Source organism: Dermacentor variabilis, chromosome 1 (genome assembly GCF_050947875.1).
Source record: "Dermacentor variabilis isolate Ectoservices chromosome 1, ASM5094787v1, whole genome shotgun sequence".
In the NCBI taxonomy this organism is placed as follows: domain Eukaryota; kingdom Metazoa; phylum Arthropoda; class Arachnida; order Ixodida; family Ixodidae; genus Dermacentor; species Dermacentor variabilis.
In genome coordinates this window covers 181,806,297-181,820,037 of record NC_134568.1, presented here as the reverse complement: position 1 = coordinate 181,820,037, position 13,741 = coordinate 181,806,297, and positions in this window count along the sequence as shown.

Genomic DNA, 13,741 nt, shown 5'->3' with positions numbered 1-13,741 from the left:
GCTGACCTCAATGTTCTCTCGAATCTCTTTAGGTATGCTTTCCGTGCTGTTAATTTATCTGAAAGCACCCCTCATACCCAGTATCCTCAGCGTGTTCCTGCCCGTTGGAGTCAGCATGAGTCTCATTTTCTGCGCGAGATGGTGAGCTTCGAGGTGTTCTTGCAATGTGTTGTTTATGCCCAATTGAAGGAATTTCTCCGTCGAGGTGTTGACCGGCAGTCCGAGAGCGCATTTGTAAGCTTTCCTAAGGATTGCCTTAATTGTTCTTTTTCCTGCTCGAGCGGTGTTGGTAGGGGACACTGTATACAATCCTACTGACCACGAGGGCCTGTATTAGCCTACATGTGTCCTCTTCCTTCATACCGCGTCGTCTGTTTGAGATTCTTTCGATCATCCTCGTGATCTGAGCTGTAGTGTTTGCCAGCCGTCTGATTGTGTGATACACACGACAGTTGCTTTGTATCCACATGCCAAGGATCTTGGGATACCTCCGGAATCTTCTTCCCCCCTATGTAGATGTCTATGGAGTTTTGCAGATTGTATCCTCTTCTGTAGACTCTGAGCACCTCGGATTTCTTCGGGGAGCAAACAAGTCCGCAGTGTTCAGTGTATGCGTGGACTGTATCTGCTGTACTCTGCAGAAGGTCTTGTTTTTCTCCTAAGGATCCCTTGGTCACCCGGATTGTGACGTCGACGGCGTATATGGCATACCTGAGCCCTTCAATTTTTTCGAGCTTCCGTGCTAACCCGATCATAACAATGTTAAAAAGCGTAGGGGATATCACAGAGCCTTGCGGTGTTCCCTTTTTGGGCATGTTGGAGGTGTCAGTCCTGATGCCTTCTATACCGATGGTGGCTGTTCTGTCACTGAGGAAAGCTTTGACGTTGTTGTGTATTCTCTGCCCGCAACCAATGTTGCTGAGACCCTCCAGCACAGCCCTATGACTTACATTGTCGAAGGCCGCCTTAACATCGAGTGCAAGCAAGATATTTTCTCCGTATTTCGGGATAGTATTAAGTACCTCCTCCTTAATCTGCAGGAGGATGTCTTGTGTTGAGAGGCATTATCTGAATCCAAACATAGTGTGTGGCATCCTCCAGGAGGGTCTCCAACATCTGAAGCAGAATTCTCTCGTATACTTTTCCCAAGCAGGACGTTAGCGAAATGGGTCGTAGGTTTTTCAGGCAGGGAGTCTTTCCGGACTTAGGAATCATTACTATTTCCGCATGCCTCCAGTCGTCCGGGATAGTCCCCCGTTCCCAGTGTTTATTTACGAATTCTGTAAATCGTTTGATGGAGTTTTCGTCCAAGTTCCTTATCATGGCGTTGGTGATGCCATCCTTGCCTGGCGTGGTGTTCTTTGTGGCGGACATCACAGCGTGTCTCACTTCTTCTATGGTAATGGGTTCATCTAGAGCGGGATTTGCTTCGCCCGTGTATGCCAAGCTGCAGGCGACGTCCGTTGTATCCCCAATGTAGCGTTGCTTGATGTTCTCCAGCATTTCCCGGACTGTGCCTTGGAATTGGTGCGCGATCCGTTGGATCATTTTACGATTTTCGGACATGGTCATGGTTGGGTCTATAAGAGCTCTTAGCAAGGCCCATGTCTTTTTCGAGCCTAGGGTCCCCTGTAGCTCGTTGCATTTTGGGTCCCAGTTGCGCCCTGAGAGTTCTTTCGCTTACTCTTCGGCTTGTCTGGTGGCCTCAACGATCTTTAGTCTGAGTTTTCTGTTGTGATTCTGCCACCTCGATCTTCTTAGTAGCCCCCGTCGGGCGTCCCATAGGTGTAAAAGATGCTTATCCACCTCGGGTGTGTTGGTGGGGAGGGCGACCTCTCGGGTTAGCCTTTTACAGACTGCCTTGATTCCTGCGACCCTGCTCGTAATGTCTGTGATCTCAGTGTCTTCGGACTCCGCCCTAGTTTTTCTATAGGCTACCCAGTCGCTCAGCCTAGCCTGGGCAAGTCTTTTCCTGATCGGGAGGGTTTCTATCTTGCTGCGCAAAATGAAGTGGTCGCTGCCAAGCGGTTCCCCATCGTTCTCCCATAGAGCGTCCCTTACCTCTCTGACGAACGCCAACTCTGGGCACGAATCTCGGTTGATACTGTTCCCCACTCGCGTGGGTTGGGTGTGGTCTGTGATGAGACTAAGCCTTCTGCGATCCCTTTCTCTGGCTAGGTCCCTGCCTTTTTCAGTTTCCTTAACGTAGCCCCAGCTTTTGTGCCAGGCATTAAAATCCCCCAGGATGACGAGACCCTTCTTGCCTGCTGCTTGTTCAGCCTTGCGTAACAGGTAGCCAAAGTTGGCTTTCCTCTTGCTGGGGGCGCTGTAAATGTTCAGGAGAAAGATGCTTTCTTGACTTCTCTTTTGGGTAATAATTTCAATAAAGACGTGGCCAATGTCCGTTGCGTCGATGTCGTGTCTGATTACGGTGACAGCTTTGGCAACTAGCGTCGCGACCTTACTCTGGCCGAGTCCTTCATAAACTGAGTAGCCCGCAGGAGTGGGTGAGCAGCCGGTTTCCTGTAGGGCGATTATGTCTGGCGGAGCTGTGCAGTTAGTGATGTGTTGTTTAAGGAGACCCAAATCGCCTGGCATCCTCCTTGTTGTAGTCGTTTTCTTTTTTTTTCACTCAGACAGCCGTATTCAAGAAAAAAAAGTAAGGATCTTCGCGTTGTTATTAAAGCGAATGTAGACACGGTTCGCTGTATACATTGTTCAAGATCATGAGTTTCGTGCCATTTTTGGTTTCCTTTACCCCTCGTATCCAGAGTCAAGTTACTTCCCTCTTCTTTCTAATGTGCTAGTTTTAGCAGTGAAGATCATTGTATGCAATGGGTTAAATTCCCCATTGGTGACAATCGCCAGTACATGTGGGCTCAGAAAATAGCTTGTCTGAAGCTGGCGAAGGACGGTGGCCTGCGCTCTCGTAAGGTCCCGATGAGGCGCCGCATAAGCGCGCCTCATTTCTTTATACAAGTTTGTGATTTCGTTATATGGGGTCACCGCCGCACCCGGAGAATCCGAGTCGGAGTGGCGCACTTCCCGGCTTGTTAACCCTGGGGCGATGCGGTGCGCCTCCTCGTTCCCAAGGTTTCCGGAATGGGCGGTGACCCATGCTAGATTGATAAATCTGTCCGCTTGATAGAAAGTGTGGTAATAATTGTTTAAGACTTTCTGCGTAGTTTTGTTAACAGTTACTTTACTGTAATTTCAGATGGTGCTTTTTGAATCGCTCATGATTGTATGAACGAAATCATTCGTGATGGCTAGAGCGATCGCACGCCTCAAGAGCGGAGAAGGCCTCGACTGTGGCCGCGCTTAAAATGCGGCTGCTCTCGGTCACTACGCTCGCAACGTATTTTCGGTTACCCTGCGCCGGGGGGGGGGGGCGCATCCACATAGGCAACAGAGTGGTCGTCCTTATACTTATCCCACAACTGCCTTGCCTTGGCCGTACGACGACTGTCGTGCCTTCCTGAGAGCTTGTTTTTAGGAATATGTTTAATGATCAGTTGTCTTGCTATTTGTGACAAGGGGTTTTGTCCCACCGAGGCGATTGTGGGATTTAGGCCCAGCTTGTCCAGAATGTACCTGCCGGCCAGTGTAGCGCACGGACGGAAAATCTGCGTAGTTTTGTACGCCTCGATCAATTCTTCTATAGTGTTATGCATTCCTAATCTCAATAGTTTGTCCGAATTGGTGTACTTGGAAGAACTTCTTGTTGGGCGAGTTGGTGCATATTAGCAAACAGTTTTATTACTGTGCAAACAACCACAGAGAGAGAGAGCACACGAGGACCGGCGCAGCTGATCACGTCTTGTGTCAGTATTGTCAAGAATGCGTTATAGGAGGTTTCTTTTTGTTTTGTTTATTTAATTACGTTAGCTTACACTGTGGAATGGAAAGACGAGTTAAACGCAATCGCGCAACATTGTGTGCCACTTAAAGTCAAAAACGTACGATATGGCCCATTAGTCCAGTTGGAGAACAGTTTTATTCAAAATTTGCTGCACACACGCAATAATGCGAGATTATTTTTTGATATTGCCGAAGAAGTTAACGCAAATCCTCTCATGGAAAGCCTTTTTTTATATCACGTTGCTGAGAGCCCAGCGCAAATTTTTAATACGTTGTTAACTATTACAGGCCAAAATTTAGCAATAAACCTTAGCCATTGTGAGAATAACCTAGGTCTTGTAAACTCCCTGATCAACTCTATTAGTGTCGAGTTCTACTAAATTATAATGAGAGTGCTTATTCTATTGCCACCTCCAATACGCAGCACGTCGAGAAAGACGATCTCGCGCATTGCAGAAGAGAAGACGAGGTCTCTGCGCGATCGTTTTTCAGTTAGCCTGCAATTAAAGTGTCCTGCCCTCTTTTATCAGTTCCTGCTGCTTCTGAATCGGGAGACAAAGTCAAAGTCAAAGTCGAGTTTATTTACATCGCCAAAAAATTAACGATGCGGGTAGGCCCGGGAAAAAAGTGAACACGATCACTTGAGGGACGCCCGAGCACCCCTGTACAAGGCATACAACGAAAACGCAAAGTGTAAAAGACATAGTAATGCTCTGGCTATTTAACAAGGGCAGAAACATATCGTATATACATGAGTTCGCGAACAAAGCATAAGAACAGAAAAAAACACAGCATAATAGTAAAGAAAAGAAACAGAAATGCATCGCACCAAGATAAAATTACAGAGGATACATCGCAGCAAGATAAGAAAAAAACATAAACGCGGCTTTCAAAAAGAAGATATTAGTGAAATAATACACTTCACATGTCAACTAGTGAACATGCTTCAGGAATTACACCCGTTGACAATAATTTATTCAAAACAGTGGGCCGGCTGTGTTGGAGCATCTGTTGCCCGTACATTGTACGGGAGAAGGGAATGTGCCAAATTTCGTTCTTGCGAAAGGATTATTCTGAAAGATTTTGACTGAGGCAGGGTAATTCAAGAAAACTAAGCTGGTTATTTTGGATGCAACGCTTATATATTAATGCTAAGTAATATTTGTACACGGTATTAATCGGCAAAATTTGGTAACGAGCAAACAGTTCCTGAGTCTGAGCAAGGTAGTCTAGGTTTGCAATGTAGCGTACAGCTCTCGTTTGAAGCATATATATTTTATTATTGTTTGTTTTAGTGGTAGTACCCCAAACCAAGAAACAATAATTTAGGTGGGATACAAAAAGCGCATTGTAAATAATTAATTTTTTATGTTCGGGCAGAAAATGCCGAAATTTTGCGATAATTCCGGTGCACTTTGCCAGTTTACTCAGAATGAACTGAACTTCAGTGTCCCAGCTCATGGTCTTGCTAAAAAATTACTCCTAAAAACTTGACAGTGTCTACAAACTGTACATGTGAATTGCCTATGTATAAATGTATATCGGGTTGAGTGGGAAACTGTCTTGTACTGAATAGAACCGCTTTAGTTTCTTTTGTGTTTATGAGTAATGAGTTTGCTTCAGACCATTCCTTAAGTTTATAAAGAGCATTGTTAATAACAGAAACCAGAGGTTGTATGGAACTACCTGTGAAAAATAAACTTGCATCGTCAGCATAAATTACAAATTTCGGCTGGCTAACAGTCAAAACAAGGTCATTTATATTTAAAATGAAAAGTAGAGGTCCTAAAATACTACCGTGTGGGACACCAGCAGTAATAGTTTGAAATGAAGATATATGTGGCCCTATTTTAGCGCATTGTACACGATGACGTAGGTACAATTTCAGTAGTTCAAGTGGAGTGCCACGTATGCCCTAAAGGTCTAATTTTTTTAAGTACGGTATTATGAGTAAGGTGATGGAAAGCCTTCGAGAAATCTATGAAGATGCCGATGCAGAATTCTTTATTTTCAAACGCGTTAAGAATAATTTCTTTTTGAGACAATAAAGCTAATTCGGTAGATTTACCTCGCAAAAAGCCATGTTGTGCTGTTGATAACAATTTAAACCTATCGCAAAATTTCATTAACGGTTTTTCAATAATTTTCTCCAACCCTTTCGAAAAAATCGGTAAAATGGAAATCGGTCGGTAACTTGACATGCTATTTTTATCACCGCTTTTATATAATACTATTACCTTAGATTTCTGCATCTGCTTTGGAAAGGACCCGCTTGATAAGGCAAAGTTATAAATATAAGTTAATACTGGTGCTATTAGAGCGAGGGCAAATTTTAAAAGTGAGATTTGAACGCCATCTATATGACAGGATCTGTTGTTGTTAAAGGAAGTAAAAATACTGCACACTTCAGTGTCATCCATAGGTTACAAAAATATACTATTTCTATTCCGTCGTATAGTGTTGCAAGCGAAATCTGAACTCAGACCGGTATTTATAATATCTTTGAAAAACGTATTAAACTTCTCTGCAAGTGCCACCCCCTCAATACGTTCACCTTCAAACCAAAGCTCTGTAACTCCTGACGTAGACTGTGCTCGGTTTAATAATTTATTAACTTTTTCCAAACTTGTGAGCTACCATCACAGAACTCCCTGTCAAACTCATTGTGCAGAAAGTTTCTTTTTTCGTTTTTGAGAAAAGACGGTACTTTATTTCGGTATTGTTTAAACTTGCCTAGATCAGCAAGGGACTTGGTCCTCATCAATTTCTTGTATAACTGGTTTTCCTTTTTAATCATACTAAGGCAATCTCGATTTATCCATGGCTGACGACTTCAAGTGTACTTTTTTACAGTTTTCTCAGGGAAATGACACTGGTGGAAGTGCTGGGTAAATGTTTGGGATGCCGGTCAACAGCCCCACATCAAGTACAGGACATTTCCCGCGTGTCGAAACACCCGTTCATCGCGCCAGCCGTCGCCTACTAGGCCTAAGCCCAGAATTTGGTCCCCTGCCAGGAAGTCTACCTGTTACCACGAGTGCCCAAGCCATGGCAGGCCCAGGCCCTGCAAAGATGACTCTTTCGACTCCTCACTCTCCTGTGAGTTTCCACGGCGCCGCCTACGAGGATGCAGAAGACTGGCTCGAGGAGTACGAGCGCGTAGCCAAGTATATTGAGTGGCATGCTGGACAGAAGCTATCCCATGTGTATTTCTCTCTTGAATACGGAGCCCGCGTGTGGTTCGTGAATCGTGGGGGAATCTGGCCAAGCTGGGATGAGTTACACTGCTAGATCCTCCATACGTTCGGGAGCACCGAAAGGCGAGACCACATGCAGTGTCTTCCCGAATCACGGATTCAAAAGCCGAATGAAACTGTAGCCTTGTTCGCTGAGGACATGGCTCGTCTTTGTCGTCGTGCAGACCCCCATATGCCCGAGGCAAAAAAACTCAGCCACCTCATCGGCGGCGTAAAGGAGCAGCTGTTTGCCGGTCTTGTGCGGAACCCGCCGACGAGCGTCGATGAATTTATTAAAGAATCGATGGCCATAGAACGCGCGTTATACCTACGCAGCCGCCAGTATGATCACTTGACCAGCACTGGACCGGCAAGCGCCGCAGCAGTGAGCGTCACAGACGAGGGTTCTTTGCGCCGGCTGATACGCGAAATTGTTCAGGAAGAAGTTAAGAAGCGCACTGCCACGCCAAATGAATGCACAGCAGCGTCGGTAGCTGAAGTTGTGCGCCAAGAAATAAAGCAAGCGTTTGCGGCTCCCGAGCCAAATTCTCAGACGTGCCAGCCCAGCTACGCAGATGTTGTCCGTCGACTGCCACCTCCCATGCCGAAACCGCACTCATATTCCCAAACGTGGCAGCCCAGCTACGCAGATAGTGTCCATCAACCGCCACCTCCGATGCTGACGCCGCAGTATCACCAGCAGTAAGCACCGGCATCACCTTGGTGCCATAGGGAACAACCGACGCGACCACAGCTTCCCAGAACCGACATTTGGCGCACATCTGACTACAGGCCCTTGTGCTTCCACAGTGGGGAAGCGGGCCACATCTGCCGTCATTGCCCTTATCGCGTCGAAGGGTACCAAGCATTTCCATCAACTGCTTCTCGTCGTGCTTTTGACGGCAGCCGAGCGAACATCGACGTGAATTGAACGAGCTGGCAAGACGATTCTCCCGGTTATCGGTCGCGCTCCCCTTCTCCGCGACATCGTTTTCTAGCTGCGAAACGCAGTTCCACCGACGTGGCCCGAGGGCGTTATCCCAGCCTACGCCGGGGAAACTGAAGGCTGCGACCTCAGGGGGGAAGGTTGCCGCACGTCGAAGTGCCAAAATCCCCCATTGCCGTCGAGTGAGAAGCCGATACAGCCGGATGATTTGACGACAGAGATTGTCAGCGCCGATGCTACTGTATCAATTGACGACCACGACGTGAAGGCGCTAGTAGACACTGGCGTTGACTTTTCGACCGTAACTGAAAAATTGGCGGACAGACTTCGCAACGTGAAAATGCATGGGTCAGGGCCGCAAATCAGAGGTGCTGGAGGCCAGCTACTGACGCCGACTGGCAAGTGTACTGCAAGGATTAGCATAGGGGATTCCTGATCATCGCAAATTTTGTTATTCTCCCCGACTGCTGCAAAGATGTAATCTTAGGTATGGACTTCTTACGCGAGTACGGTGCTGTCATCAACATACGAGAAGGTATACTAACCTTTTCTGGGTACGAAAATGCAGAACTACCACGCAAGTATTCGCGCATCACAGCGTCACCGTACCACCGTTATCTTGGCGTCTTGTTTCCGTCAGGCGCGACACAGTGTACGATGGGGAAGGTATTGCCTAGCAGATAATTACGCTTTTGCTCACTCAAAGTGTTGCCCCGCCCAGAAGTCTCGTCAAAGTAATGCATGGGCAAACAGAACTGCTGCTGACAAACTTCAGCAAGCAACGACAACACAAAGCAAAAGGCGCAGCAGTTGCTTACGTCGACGAGATTGCGGGATTTGGCGAATGCTTTGCATTACAACAAGAAGAGCAAGATGCTTCGCCACCGTTACCTGTTCTTGACGTGAGCGCGAGCTTATCACCAGCGGAAAGGGAGCGCCTTGTGGACCTGCTTCGCCAGTTTCGCGATTGCTTCTCGTCGACATCCAGAGTTGGTCAGACGGCACTGACGAAGCACCGGACTATCGTAGAGCAGACAGCGAGACCAATCCGACAAAACCCGTAGCGTGTAGCACCAAAAGAACGCGAAGCGATCTGAGAGCAAGTGAAGAAAATGCTCGACGACGTTGTGATCCAACCACCAAAAAGCCCGTGGGCATCGCTGGCAGTGATAGTCGAAAAGAAAGACGGCAGTCTACGTTATTGTGTCTACTACCGTAAACTGAATCGGGTGACAAAGAAAGACGTATACCCATTACCGCGTATCGATAATAAACCGCGTTACAAGCAACATGATTCGCGAGAATGTTCCTTGCCCTTCGAAAACGAGGCTCACTTCTTTCCGTGTCCTATGCTCCACTATTAACGTAAAAATCTCTCGACAGGCCGAGGCATGCCCGCTACTTCTCGTCAATGGACCTCAAAAGTGGCTATTGGCAAATCGAGGTTGACGAGAGGGAGACAGAGAAAAGACTGCTTTCGTTACGCCTGATGGGCTTTACGAATTCAAGGTCCTGCCTTTCGGTTTGTGCTCAGCTCCAGCAACTTTTCAGCGACATATGGATATGGTTCTGTCAGGCCTGAAGTGGCAGACAGGCCTAGTACACCTGGACGACGTCATGGTTTTTTCGAAAACGTTCGCGGAACACCTGAGACGGCTGCTGGTGGTTCTACAAACGATACGGTCCGCTGGCTTAAAACTGAAAGCAGAAAAGTGTCACTTTCGTTTCGAGAAACTCCAGCTCTTTGGTCATGTTGTGAGTCATCAAGGCGTCCGCCCTAACCCCGACAAGATCACGGCCGTCGCAATGTATCCAACGCCAACGCACACGAAGGTAGTAAGGCGTTTCCTAGGTCTCTGCTCGTATTACCGAAGATTTACAGCCAATTTTCACATATAGATTCACGGTTAACGCGCCTTACAAGAGAAGACGTTGCCTTCGTATGGGGTGAAGAAGAACAAGCAGCGTTTAATGATCTCTGACAGCGCCTGCAAACACCTCTTGTACTGGCTCACTTTGACGATGACGCTCCTACCATGATTCCTACGGACGCTAGCAATGTAGGTCTAGGCGCTGTGCTCGTGCAGTGGCAAGACTCAGCCGAGAGAGTCATTGCATACACAAGCAAGACGCTCTCACGTGCTGAGTCTAGTTACTCAACCACAAAAAAGGAATGTCTTGCGGTGGCATGGGCAGTTATGAAGTTTCGCCCGTATCTCTATGGCCGTTCCTTCAGTGTTATCAGCGCTTATCATTCTTTGCTGGCTGACAAACTTGAAGGAACCGTCTGGTCGACTAGCGTGATGGAGCCTAAGGCTTCAAGAATTCGATATGACATTGGTGTACAAGTCCGGACGAAAGCACTCGACGCCAACTGCCTTTCAAGGTCACCGATTGAGCAGGAAGTCACAGAAGATGTCGAAGACATGGCTCTTATAGGTGTTCTAGACACGGCAATGATTGCTCGTCAGCAGCGGGAAGGCAGCGAACTCATTCCGCTTATTGATTTTTAAGAAGGACGGATTACAAGTGCGCCCAAAACATTTGCAAGAAGCTTGCCATCCGTTCCACTTCCGTAATGATGTTCTCTACAAGAAAAACTTCACTGCAAGCGGAAGCAGCCGCATACTTGTCCCAACGTGCCTTCGTCATGAGGTCTTGCAAGCCTTCCACGATGAACCGACATCTGGCCACCTCGGTTACACGCGAACACTGGCCCGAGTCAAAAAGAAATATTACTGGCCAAGGATTGCCACCTTTGCGAAACATTACGTGCGCATGTGCCTCTATTGTCAGCAACGCAAACCACCACATATGAAACCAGCTGGGCTACTACAACCAGTCCAAGTGTCCACGACCCAATTTGCCCAAATCGAGATGGACCTTCTCGGACCATTCCCGACTTCCTATACTGGCAATAAGTGGGTAATAGTTGCCACCGATTACCTGACACGCTATGCAGAAACCAAGGCCCTTCCAAGCGGCGCCGCAGTCGAAGCAGTGCGACTCTTGATTAAAAACGTTGTTCTGAGCTACGCTGCACCAGCGGTGATAATAACGGACAGAGGCACTGCCTTTACAGCTACACTGCTAAAGACAGTGCTTAGTCTCAGCGGCACGGCTCACCGAAAGACCACAACCTATCACCCGCAAACGAACTGCCTAACAGAAGGCTTGAACAAGACTATCGCCGACATGCTGAGTATGTATGTAGACGAGGAGCACTAAAATTGGGTATGACATTCTACCGTACATCACAATCGCTTACAACACTGCTCAACAGGAAACAACGCGAAAGACACCATTTAGCCTTCTTCATGGCCGTGAAGTGACGACGATGTTCGATGCGATGTTGCCACATGACTTCGGTAATAGAGGCACGGACGCTGAAGCTTTCGCTCAACGTGCTGAAGAAGCGAGACAACTCGCCTGCGTCGGAATCGCCCAACAGGACTACGACGCTCGACGCTACAAGCTAAGGCACCAATACATCACATATCAGCCATGCGACAAAGTGTGGGTTTGGAGTCCCATCCGTCGGCAAGGTCTTTCAGAAAAGCTACTCAGGCGGTAGTTTGGTCCGTACGAGGTTTTACGGCGCCTCAGCGAGCTGAACTATGAGGTTATTCCTGACAGTCCTGCTTCCTCCAGGGCGAGGCAGCGTCCACCAGAAGTCGTGCACATGTATTGTGCACATGAACCCCTATTGTTTAGAATGAAGTGCCCTCGCCTCGTCTGACACGTCTTCCTGCCGCTAGGTGAGCATCGGGAAGATTCTCTCCCTGGAGGGAGGCAAAAGCCCAATCTAATTTGCGGAACGTAGAGGAAGACGAAGATCTCGCGCATTGCAGAAGAGAAGACGAGCTCCCTGCGCTATCGTTTTTCAGTTTGCCTGCAATTACAGTGTCCTGCCCTGTTTTATCAGTTCCTGCTGCTTGAGAATCGTGACAATATCTACGAAAAAAGTAGCAAGGCTAGACTAATTACGGTTCCATTAATTAAGGAGAACATTGATTCCTTAGGAACTATTTAACGCAACTTGTTTAACCAATTATTGAGTCAGGTTATTCAGCACACTTGGAAATAATCCCATTCGTGCAAATATTTAAGGAAGGCGATCGTACCAACGCAGGCAACTCTCAGCCTCTTCACGTCCTTACAGTAATAACTTTATTGCTCCCCCCCCCCAGAAAAAAATGTTCTGAACAGTTACGCTTGTTTATTACTAAAAACAACACACTACGCTGCGCAGCACGATTTCAGGTCTAATCACTCGACCCCTTGACCTACTGCTAACTCAGACAATAACATTGTTATTAAATTATAATAAACTCGCGAGCGTGCTATTTTCTTTACTAAAAAAGCGGCACTTGGTAATGTGGATCCCTTCCTGCTACTGGAAAAACTGCTGCACTATGCCTTCGATGGCAGATCCTCTGAGGTAAACTGCTTGCAATGAGCTGTAATGAAAATTATAACGTCCTTACTGACGTTGCATTCAGGTGTCCCTTATACGTCCCATCCTATTTCATTTATATCTAGATGATGTACCGGTAATATTGAACTATTCTGAAGTTATCATATAGGTTGATGGTAGCATGATATTGCAATGTTTACTTTAACCTAAATTAAATTAGGCACTACGGAAAATTATAAAGTGGTTTTCAATCGAGAAGCTGATAGAAAAGGAAAAGAAGTTAAACAGCAAAAAAAATCAAGCAGATGTCATGCGGGTACATACTGCGCCTGAAAAAAAAATAATAATTATCCTTTACCTAGCCTAGAGAAATCGTGCTCATTTAAAAACCTCCGAGTTTTATGTCCGATAGAAATATGCACAGGAAGGAGGACTCATTATACAGTAAGCGTTAAATAAACGCTTACTCCATTTCTGATACTGCGCAGTGATTATTGGTGAAGTTATACAACGTGGCTAGAACCTCTTAAACGCTTACATAAACACAAAGTAAGCGTAATATGTCATTCCAAGTATACCGAAGACGGTTGGCCATTCTAGAATAAACTAAATACTTTGACTGTTGACCACTGGCGAGACCAAGCTTCGTTTATCCGTCTATACCACAGTGAAATACGAACGCCTGCTCCTTTCTTCCTTACTCTCCTAAACCAACACCACGGGGCAGTTTTCCTTTCTTTCTTTTTCAGAAAAATTGGACATTCTTTCGATAGAGAGGGTTTGTCGCGACTACACACACATTTCGGAGTGTTAAGCTATAGAATACGATTCCAATTTTAAATCTTCCACCTGATAGCAAACATTCTGATAAATTGGTTAGACCTATTAATAAATTTGTTGACAGCTCGGTTAATGTAATGCACTTTCGTTTTCTTTAGCAAATGTTTTTTGTGACGTTTTTCTTATCAACGGTCACGTAGTCCGGATCCATGGACCTTGTTTCATTTCGTCGCAGTCACTTATTCGATTCAGAATTGCTGCATCTGCTAAGTTTGTAGGCGAGTAGGCAGCTTGTTTTCTGAATTCTTTTTTCCCACTATTCTAGCGTCATATTTGCGGGTAATGCATATTTGGCAGTGTTAGTGCCTCATAAAAGTCTAAAAGGGTTTATTTTTAATTTCGCACATCATTCTAACAAAAGGAATGAATTAATGTATTGTATATTTATTTATTTAATTAATTATTTATTTATTAGGAAAAGAAGGAAGAAAGGAAAGTAAG